The 11,546-nt window shown below is 43.0% G+C and overlaps 1 long non-coding RNA gene across 1 annotated transcript; it reads left to right on the forward strand.

The window, feature by feature from the left end:
- Nucleotides 1-6,913: 6,913 nt before the first annotated feature.
- LOC120520066 lies at nucleotides 6,914-10,555 on the forward strand. Its single transcript, XR_005631756.1, has 2 exons — nucleotides 6,914-7,453; nucleotides 10,321-10,555. It is a non-coding gene; the product is annotated as an uncharacterized LOC120520066 (long non-coding RNA).
- The last annotated feature ends 991 nt before the right edge of the window (nucleotides 10,556-11,546 follow it).

Genomic DNA, 11,546 nt, shown 5'->3' on the forward strand with positions numbered 1-11,546 from the left:
TGGAGAGAGACAACGTTTTTCTAATTTTGGTTCTCTACATTACCACAATGAATTTTAAATGAAACAACTCAGATGCAGTTGAAGTGCAGACTTTCAGCTTTAATTCAGTGGGTGAACAAAACGATTACATAAAAATGTGAGGCAACTAAAGCATTTTTGAACACAATCCCTTCATTTCTGGGGCTCAAAAGTAATTAGACAATTGACTCAAAGGCTATTTCATGGGCAGTTGTGTTCAAGTCCGTCATTATGTAATTATCAGTTAAGCAGATAAAAGGCCTGGGGTTGATTTGAGGTGTGCTGCTTGCATCTGGAAGATTTTGCTGTGAACAGACAACATGCAGTCAAAGGAGTTCTCCATGCAGGTGAAAGAAGCCATCATTAAGCTGCAAAAACAGAAAAACTCATCCGAGAAATTGCTACAATATTACGAGTGGCAAAATCTACAGTTTGGTACATCCTGAGAAAGAAAGCAAGCACTGGTGAACTCAGCAACGCAAAAGACCTGGACGCCCACGGAAGACAACAGTGGTGGATGATCGCAGAATCATTTCCATGGTGAAGAGAAACCCCTTCACAACAGCCAACCAAGTGAACTGCACTCTCCAGGGCTTGGTAGGCGTATCGATAGCCAAGTCTACCATAAAAGAGAAGACTGCATGAAAGTAAATACAGAAGGTGCACTGCAAGGTGCAAGCCACTCATAAGCCTCAAGAATAGAAAGGCTAGATTGGACTTTGGTAAAGAACATCTAAAAAAGCCAGCACAGTTCTGGAAAAACATTCTTTGGACAGAAGAAACCAAGATCAACCTCTACCAGAATGATGGCAAGAAAAAAGTATGGAGAAGGCGTGGAACAGCTCATTATCCAAAGCATACCACATCACCTGTAAAACACGGTGGAGTCAGGCAGTGTGATGGCTTGGCGTGCATGGCTGCCAGTGGCACTGGGACACTCGTGTTTATTGATGATGTGACACAGGACAGAAGCAGCCGAATGAATTCTGAGGTGTTCAGAGACATACTGTCTGCTCAAATCCAGTTAAATAACGTCATATTGATTGGGCGGCGTTTCATGATACAGATGGACAATGACCCAAAACATACAGCCAAAGCAACCCAGGAGTTTATTAAAGCAAAGAATTGGAAAATTCTTGAATGGCCAAGTCAGTCACCTGATCTTAACCCAATTGAGCCTGCATTTCACTTGTTGAAGACCAAACTTCGGACAGAAAGGCCCACAAACAAACAGCAACTGAAAGCCGCTGCAGTAAAAGCCTGGCAGAGCATTAAAACGAGGAAACCCAGCATCTGGTGATGTCCATTCTTTCATTGCCAACATGGGGTTTTCAACCAAGTATTAGAAATGAACATTTTATTTCCAGTTATTTAATTTGTCCAATTACTTTTGAGCCCCTGAAATGAAGGGATTGTGTTAAAAAATGCTTTAGTTGCCTCACATTTTTATGCAATCGTTTTGTTCACCCCACTGAATTAAAGCTGAAAGTCTGCACTTCAACTGCATCTGAGTTGTTTCATTTAAAATTTATTGTGGTAATGTACAGAACCAAAATGAGAAAAAAGTTGTCTCTGTCCAAATATTTATGGACCTAACTGTAACTGGCCTGCTAATTTATTTGCACTGCATGTATTGTTGCATTCAGCAGCACTTTGAGAATTGTTTCTCATTACATGTTTATTTGCACTTCATTTTTCTTCATCTTGTATTAACATGGAGTTGATAGTTTGGAAATGTAACAATAAATATAATAAACTAGCAACTTGGTGCGCGCTACGCTGCGTGTTGGATGACCACAGTTGAAGGACTCCCTGTTTAAACGCAGCTGCCAGTCGTGAACCGGGTCCTTCATCGCACCACATTTGATTTTTGCATGGGAAACAAAATTTCAAACAAAACCCATGATTTACGAAGAGTGGGACGCAGACTAATGAAAATCGTATACATTGTGTAAAAGGTTGTAAGGAAGAGGAGGATGATACCGTTGAGGACGTCCTGTGCTTGTTGAGGGGCGTAGTGGTAGTTCATTCTGAAGAGCAAAGCAATGTAGGTCATTTGAGTGGTCTTCATTAACTTCGTCAGTGACATGCAGCAGTGTGTCATCGCGTCCATCACCTTCATTGCACATAGTAATGTCTGTGGAGTCACAAAATCCCGTGGCATTCGAGTGGACAGAGTCGAGTACTTCTTGGTAAACAACGTTCTGTGTGAAGTATTTATTAGTATCTTGTAGTAATTTCCCTTGACTTTTGGAAGGCAATATTTTTACTTTCACTTTTGGAAAACCTTTTCCTCTGGAGAAGGCGACATAGAGCTGGCCATGTGTGAAGACAGGCTCCGGTAGGAATGTACCTACAAGATCTAGTGTTTGACCCTGCGCTTTATTTATTGTAATAGCGTATGCCGATCGGAGTGGGAATTGCCTTCTGTGAATGTCAAAAGGCAGGTCAGAGTCATCCATAGTATCGAGACCTATTCTGGGGATGAAGACGTGTTTACCAGAGTGTTTACCAGTGATTATGTTTGCTTCAAGTAAGTGGTTATGCATTTTGTTTATAATGAGTCTAGTGCCATTGCACAGGCCTTGTTTCAGTATCTAGGTTTCGTAGTAGCATCACTGGTGCACCTACCTTCAGACTTAGTGAATGTGGTGGTAAACCTGATGGACATAATGAGTGTAGGAATTCCACAGGATAGTTTATGTCATCCCCATCATGTGTAACCTTAATCTCATCAACACTGAGACTGGTTTTCTGTACTCCTTCTAATCTCTGAATAATAAGATCATTCAAAATCATAGTGTCCTTATTTTTAGGCATAAGTATTGCTCTTTGGCTTATAGCTTCGACTTGGTGAAGGTGAATGCTTGTACCAAAGACTGCATCAATGAGATCTCCGTCAACAATACATTCAGCAGGGATGTGAACGACGCCATCACCAAGATTGTCTGTATTTAGTAGGGACCCATGGCCAAGCTGGAGTATCCAATTTGCGAATTCTTCCTGAGAAACATCTGCACGCATGTTTGTGTGTAGCCGTAATGTTTTGAAATGCTTTCATAGTGGGCTTGTTTTCAGACACACGCTTACAATAGAAGTCCTGTCACCTCGTTTGACAACGGGTAGTGTTTGGCAGAAGTGGCCACTTAATACCATGATTTTGCCGCCAAAGGGAAGGTCTGTGTTGTTCATGAGGTCTCGCAACAACCCATCAACTAAATGGAGGAGATGCGTAGAAGCCATGGTGCATTCGTCCCATATTATGACTTGGGTATCTATCAGCTCTTTTCCTTTATAAGTAGTGGCTGTAACACTTGACGTGGAATCTTCCGTGAGCTTCAATGGAGCTCCAAATGTGGAGTGAACAGTTCTACCATCAGGTAATAGTTCAGCTGCTATTCCAGTCAATGCGACAGATTTGTATTTGACACCTTTGGCTAAACGTGTGAATTAGGGCGTTATATGTAAAGGATTTTCCACTTCCTCCAGGTCCATCTAAGAAGAAACATCGCTGAGTGGCTTCTACATTGTCAACTGCGAGCTTAATGTGATGAAAGGCATCGCGTTGTTGTTCATTTAACTGGTTGTACAGGTCGTTACCTATACGCATTTCTTCTTCTAGATTGAATGTAACTTGCTGTTGAACTGCTGAGGGTTGTGGAAGTCCCATGTCTACGCAACTTTTATTGTGTAATCGTAGCACTTGTTCAATTTGATTAATTGCTCTATTTTCGCTGTCTTCTTGGTCATAACTTCGCATCAAATCTTCAATCATTGCTTCCTTGTGCAAATCCCACAGTTTTGGTGGGTCCATCGGGTTGCATAATGCACAAATGATGGCAAATAATTGTCTCAATTGGTGTGGCATTTGTAAAAGAGTCGCCTCTTGCAAACATCGTTGCCACGCTGTGTCATCTCGAAGGAGGTCGCACTTTTGTGCTGCTTCTTTGAAGGTACTGCAGAGAACACCGTTAACGGATCTAATGGCATCAAATGATTCTGCCCCTCGTACGTGGAGTTGAAGGAGTCTAAGGCAATACATTCAGCTGATGATAGTTGCATGTCCTTTTGTCTTGGAGTCCACGTTGTCGATTTGGAGTTAAATACATAATGACTTGGTATGTCTTGGTAAAGGTAATCACGGGTCTTGAAGACAATCGCTACTTCGTTTGTTGTAGGTGCATTATATCGGCATTTATCAGTTCTTTTATCTTGATGAATCCACATGTGAACGTCTTGAGGAACTCTCCGGCAAGTGCAGCTGACTGAGTTTCTTCGCTTTCGAAATCTCGCATCATTCTGTACGCTGCTACATACGGATTGATTTCATGTAGAAATGAGGCCAAATCATTCATTAGGGAAGGAAGACAGCCAAAGTTTTCCAACAAACCCATTCATTGGCAATGCAGCATCTGAGTCAAGTATATAAATTTGGGCAAATTTTCATTGCTGACCATTTGTTGGGTGTAAACTTGACGTCTTGTGATAGATTTGACCATGTATTTTGTAGCAATATGGTCCACGCCCAGGTACCTGGTCAACTTGTGCCCCCATCGAGGCAAAGGCTAAGACGCTATTATAGGAACGTATGTGATCTTTAAAGTTTTGGGAATGCTGATGTGTATTAGAAAGTAAACGTTGTATGAGAGGGTGTGTACGCACAGCTGGTAACACTACCTTCCCTTTGTGACAACATGAATTAAATCTGCCGTCTTTCGGTTTCTCATCACGGAAATTTTTCGAACCACAAAATTGACATCGTTCAGTCATTTCGCCACAGAAGTGTTCCTGGACATGAACTTCCTGAAATGGACGAAGTGCAATCCCTGAACGATGAACCGTGGAGACGCGTCGTTGCGGTAATGTTTGTGAGTGGTGAGTGTCAGTTTGAGAGCGTTCACTCGGAGTTTCTTGCGAGACCGTACGTTTCTGTATATTACGGTTGTTTTGCAATCGTAAGGACATGTCGTTGGGTGTCTCATTGGCACACTTTGCCTCTTTCTTTGGCGATCACGCGTAATGTGTCCTCTCTCTCTCTCTGTAGGAGTTTGTCTATTACGGTTGTTTTGCAATCCTAAGGACCTCTCGTCGGGTGTCTCATTGGCACGCTTTTGCCTCTTTCTTTCGCGATCACGGCGTAATCTGTCTTGTCTCTCTGTAGGGGTTTCAGTTGCCTTTCGTTGTGCGGCAGAGACGCGCGTTGAGCTAATCTGTGTGAATGCTGAGTGTCCAGTCCCGCCGCTCCCTATACGCAGAGTACGCAGTCTGCGTAGGGCACCAACTCCCAGGGGGGCACCATCCCAGCTACTCAAAAAAATCATTTTTATATATTATAATAATAAATTAATATTAATAATATACATATACAAACAAACAAAAATATAAACGATATATTACATTTTACGGTGAACGCAGAGTAGGCTAAGCACACATGATGGACGCGCGACGCCTCACCTCTGTTACGGCTGCCTCTTTGCTTCGTGATCACGCTGTAATGTGTCCTCTCGCAGCAGCAGGTTTAGTTGCGTTTCGTTTCGGCATTGTTCCGTAAGGTCTCCTCCGTACAAGTGCACATGGGTAGCTGAAGACGGAAAGGCATAGTGGGAATAGTGAAACACACGAATTGGTGACCAGGGGAACCATTCGACTCAGATGCGGGCTTGAAATACTCAAGTGCACATGTTATTTATAATTTATTATTTTTTTTGTTATGAACTTCCCCAAAAGAGTTGATCCCTGTAAATAGTTAATAGTATATGAACAATATAATCTGTTGTAGTACGGCGTTAATTAGCGTCACACCTCATAACCTGCATACACCACGTGTTTGGCTGTAACGCCAGAAGCGCGGTGGACGCTGTAAGGGTAGGTTGCGGTTTCTGTTTCTTTCGTGATTTTTTTATTTCATTTTATTGATTATTTAATAGGCAGAGGGGAGAAGACGTTAATGTGATGCTCTGTCTATTTCTTTACTTTTGTTTTGAAAAGATTTTCGGGAACAGGAAAAATAAAAGCAAAGGGGAAAGAACGGAGGGGGTCAGCAGGAATTCTGAGAGGGGACGGACTGGGGCTTTTCTACGGGGCGGCTATACAGCCAAAAGGAACGCAGACCCGGACACGGACACGTGCTGGGCTTTTATTATATAGATGATTCCTGTAAATTTAAGAAATAGCAAATATAAATTTGATGTAAAACACATTATGGCTTCATTGGGACTTGAAATCTAAGACTTGACTCAAAACCTGCTTGACTTGACTCAGGATTTGGAAGTGAAGAGGAGAAGAAAAAGGAGAAGAAGTGAGAGCTGAAAATAAATAGAAGGAAAGCAGTGACAGGGCATCACCAGCAGAGGGCAGAGCTGAGAAGAGCAAAGGACTTGGGGACCTGCAGTTGGGTGATGTCTGTGTCACTGATGGCCTTTGATGTGCACTGATAATCTGAACCCCAGTCCTTTGATTTTATCATTTTTAACATTTTGTTTGAATATTGCTGGTATTATTTGTAAAGCCTTGTAAAGACCCCACCATCTTTATTCCAATCACTTATTGACAGATTTGGGAATGGACAGCAGTGGTCAGCAGACATAGAGGTCTCTTCACAGTCCACACAGACCACCTCTGTGCCCACTGGACTGGACTTTGTGACGCTGACAGTCCATTTGAAGCTCGTCCTCCTGCTTTATTACAAATTAGTAGAAGAAATAAGAAAACTGAGCTCAGCACCACTGAGGTGTTTAGTAGACAAAGGTCAGCTGGTCAATGTCACCGGTCAGTATGTGAGGTCTGAGTGGCCGAGGACAGAAGTGTCACATGTCAGTCTTGTCCTCCATGTCCATTATGTCATCACTCCTAAAGTCAGGCCCAGTGTTTGTCCTTTAAAGCCAAACAGAGTGTCATCGTCATCATCTAATTACTGTGACATGACGAGAGTCCATCATGACAAACAGCTGAGTGTTCAGCTCTGCAGTGACCAGAATGTCTCACAGTTGTCTTTCCGTGATGTCCTACACATTTAACAAAATGTCTACACATCCTGAGTCCTGAATGACACAAAGAAATCCCACTTTGTCACACAACATTGTCAACTTCTACAGGAGACCCTCTCAGGTGTTTGGTGCCTTACTGATAAGATCAGCAGTGGTCTCGGGTTCAAACAGGCTCAGTAAAAATGCCAGCAGTCATTGAGCCTTTGAGCTCTGTGGCCTTCTATCTGTCTGTCTGTCCCTCCTCATGTCCTCACTTCTCTTTCTTTATCTCCACAGCCTGTCTTATTGTAATCTCACCTCCAGATGTTCCTCATCTCTCTCCTCAGTCCTCTCTTCTCCACACTCACAGCTGACTGAACTGACCTGAACTTCAACAAACTGGGAGACTCAGGAGCTCGTCAGCTGTGGGAGGGTCTACGGACCCCAAACTGTAAATTAAAGACACTGAGGTGAGTAAACAGGGTGAGGTGTGTGGGGTTATGAAGTCACAGCTGATGGCCTGATGGACGGACTGATCACAGGACACCACATGGACTGACTGAAGAAAGGAGAAGGACAGGCAGTGGGATGAGAAGGACAAAGAGCAGTGGACAAGTGGAGCTGGACGGAGGTTACAGACAGAGAGGACAACAAAGATAATGAGAGACGAGAGAAGGAGAACAACAAAGAGGAGGAGTGTGAGATGAGCTGAGAAAAGGAAGAGCAGAAAAGGTGGACAGACAGAGGGACAAGGACACAGGGAGGAGAGGTGACAGGATCAGGACAGCAGGCAGAGTGGACAGGAGGAGAGGGTGGACAGGGTTATGGGGGTCACTTGGAACTAACAAGATAGAGAAGAGCCAATGTCAGTCGACAGGGTGGTGAGGGGACAACAAGAACAAACAAGAGGACAGAAAATGAGAGAAGACAGAAGAGTGAGGAGGAGTGGGAAAGAAAATAATAAAGAGAGAGACTGAACATTAATTAAGAGAGCAGAACACAGGAAGTGACCACAGAGGGATGAACACCATGTCACCTGGACAGACCACCTTCTGCTGTGATTGCTCTAACAGAACAATATAACAAAGGGCTGAGGCCTCTAGAATAGCCCACCAAACAAATGTCACCCCCAGGCAGGCCCACCCCAGGCAAACAGGAGGCTTCAGGCCTGACTAGGCCTCAGAAAGGAGCCGAGGCTTTGAAATTCAAAATAAAATCAAAAAGAGTCTCAGAGGCGTGAAGTGAGTCTGACCAGAGGGAGAACCGTGAAAACTCCAGCTGGAGCAGAGACAAGTCCACAAGTGGTCTTCATAAAAGATGAGGTTTATTAACAAAGAGCCAAAGGGGCTGCCAAAGGCAATCCAAAGCTAACAACATTCAAAAATCACAAACTGTAAGGCCTTGTTCACACGGGCGTTAAGTTTTTGGATAAACGAACTTGCTCTGAACGTCCTAGACGCTTTATGTTGCATTTTGTGGTGGCGATCGATTGACTTCTACACCGGCGTTCGTTTGTCTCTGTCTAACGCCAGCCTGCAGCCCAAATTGTAGTTTGTGTGTTAACCTGTGGAGGCAGTGTCGGAACTGGATATGAAAGCCCTTGTCGTTTTATTTGAGGTGCCTCCTTTCAATATGGACCATTTTGCTATGTTAGATATTAATCTTCTTGTTTTAAAAATACTCGTAATACGGCAACGTAGGGAGAGAAAAAATCGCTGCCGCTACTGGGTTCATCCTCTGACTGCACAACGTCGGGTTAAAGCAGTGCTTCTCAATTATTTTCTGTCATGCCCCCCCTAGGAAGAAGAAAACATCTCGCCCTCTTGCGACTATAAATAGTATCATTTGTCTATAAAATTGTTATAAGTACACCTCTGCATAACACTGTATCCTTATTAACGTATAAGAGAATAAAAAAGAAAGAAATATGGACCAATTTACAACAAAGAATAGCTTTATTAAATGTAACAGAAAAGATTTAAAGTGCATTCTAAATTAAAAAAATGTAAAAGAAAAATAAAAAGCATGTTCCCGAGGTCAAACGCGACCTCCTTGACGGAGCCATAGGCCCCACTATTTGAGAAACACTGGGTTAAAGGAAGTTTTTGTGCTTTATGAAGAAATGCGAAAATTTCACTTTTGATTGTCTGCTGCAGCTGGTGCAATGCCACATTGTATGCCGATCAACCAATATGCGACTTGGTGTTAGCCCGAAGAGAGACTACTTGTCACATTGAGGTAAGGAAACAGCAGTCGAGTGTGCGCTACACGGTGTTATGCACTGAAATGCCCTACCCCGACATGGATTGCCCCTACATAATCGTTATCAAATATTATATTAGAACATAAATTAATAGGTTCATGGTTTACAAATTACATGAGACAATAAAATAAAATAAGCAATATGAAAATATATATGTTGTACATGAAAACATAAAAATATTAATATTTTTTCATATACAACAAGTAAACATATATATCCGGTCCTCCGAAGCGTAAAATAAACGCGCAGAAAACGAACTAGAAGCGGTTTCCTTGCGTTCGCTGGGTTTTGAACGCCAAGAAAAGCTGCATGCAACGTTTTTGATGCCGTATAAACGCGCTGCCGGACAAACACACGTCACCAAAGCCCGTGTGAACACTCTCATTGACTCCTACGTGTAGAAAACACTCGGCGCTTGATCCGTGCTCACCGGACGCCTTCTAACGCAAAAAACACTCGATTTTAACGCCCATGTGAACAAGGCCTAAGAGACTCTAAACTCAAGAGCCAAAGGTTCAAAGACAACAATCAGAATTAAAACAAAATAGCAAAATACTCACAAAGACCACCAATCACCAGAGCGCAGTCAAATGAGCCACAGCCTTTAGAGATTTGGGGGTCAGGTGGTCCTGCGTCTTGGGATCAAACCACAAAATACAAAGAACATGAGAGAACTGCAAGACACACAGAGATACTGAATAATAATGAAATAAAATAAAACAACAGATAATACAGAATTAAAAAAATAATAAATGAACAGAACAATGTTATAAAAACAATGAAAACAATGAAGGAATAACAAAAAAATGAAAAATGTCAGCAGGAGCCACGGAGGAACCCCAGCGTGACTAGAAGACGTTCACTGAGATGAGATGAAACCAAAAGGCCTTCAGAGGACGTTGACCTGACTGGACAGTGAACTGAGTGACCGACAGGATGACGCACATGTCATGTGACTTAGGGACACTGAGAGGAATTCTGGGAAGTTGACCTGAGTGGGTGTGTCACTGTGATAGTACAGTGTGTGAGGTGGGGTCCTCTTATATTGGTAACTCACACTTGTGTCATTCACAGGCTATTTAATAATGAGATAAGTGAGAGTAAGAAGAAGAACCTGAGGTCATTACAGGAGGAGCTGAACAGGACTGGACGGCATGTGTTTATCAGCATATGTTAAAAATAGAACATGCTGATCCACTGACCCTAGTGATGGCGCCCCCGTCCACTCCCTCTAAATTCTCCTCTTTATTCTTTTATAATCTCCTCAGCTCTCCTCCACATTTAATAAACTCTCCATGTCTTCTTCTCAGCCTGTGTGCTTCCTCTTTAAACTCACTTGTGTTTCTCCACCCTGTCACCCTGTACTTGTCACTAAACTCAACAAGCTTAGACAAGAAACCCCTGAGTTTCAGCAGCCAGAGAATCACAGTGAGAATTGTCATCTGAAACCAGTCGGGGTCACAAAGCCCACCGAGTGGAGCAACAGGAGCAAACACGGGTGGACAGTCCAGTTGGAGGGTGATGAAGAGTGAGGCTAATCCTGGCATTGATGACAAATTCTGACAGGCACTGGGCCATCACAGGTCAAGCTGAGGGTACTCTGAGCAGAAACCTCATAAACCTGCTGCTCCTCAACATCATGTGGTGTTGTTTGAACCCGTGTCTGCTCCACTCCTTATTCACTGCCATCGTTAGCACGCAATTCACGCCATCTTCTGTTTATGGATGTACTCACTTTTGTTGCCAGCAGTTTAGACATTAATGGCTGTGTGTTGAGTTATTATGAGGGGACATCAAATTTACACTGTTATACAAGCTGTACACTGAGTACTTTATCTTCAGTGTTTTCCCATGAAAAGATATAAAAAATATTTACAAAAATGTGAGGGGTGTAATCACTTTTTGAGATACTGTATATATGAGCGTACTAGTGAAACAGGATAAACTTTAAAAATCAAACAGGTATCGCTAGCTAAGCGGAGGTAAGGTACGCTCCAAAACATGACCAGAGGAAGAGAGATTTGAACAGAGGCTTGCACGTGAGTGATGAGGGCCCCGCCTGGCTCCCCACTCCTGATGTCACGCTTCCTCTCACCATCGACCCAAAACCTCTGTCTCAGATTAGCGGAATATATCCCTCCTACAAGTGAACTATGATTCTTAGGACCATGAGACAAGTCACAGAATAAACCAGAATGTTCAAGCAAATTATAGAAAAAAGCCAGATCTAAATCTGTTAAGTAGTTCTCTCGTTCGCTAGCTAAGCGGAGGCAAGGTAAGCTCCGAGGCTGGCATGTGAG

Source organism: Polypterus senegalus, unplaced genomic scaffold, assembly GCF_016835505.1.
Source record: "Polypterus senegalus isolate Bchr_013 unplaced genomic scaffold, ASM1683550v1 scaffold_4970, whole genome shotgun sequence".
Taxonomy (NCBI): Eukaryota; Metazoa; Chordata; class Cladistia; order Polypteriformes; family Polypteridae; genus Polypterus; species Polypterus senegalus.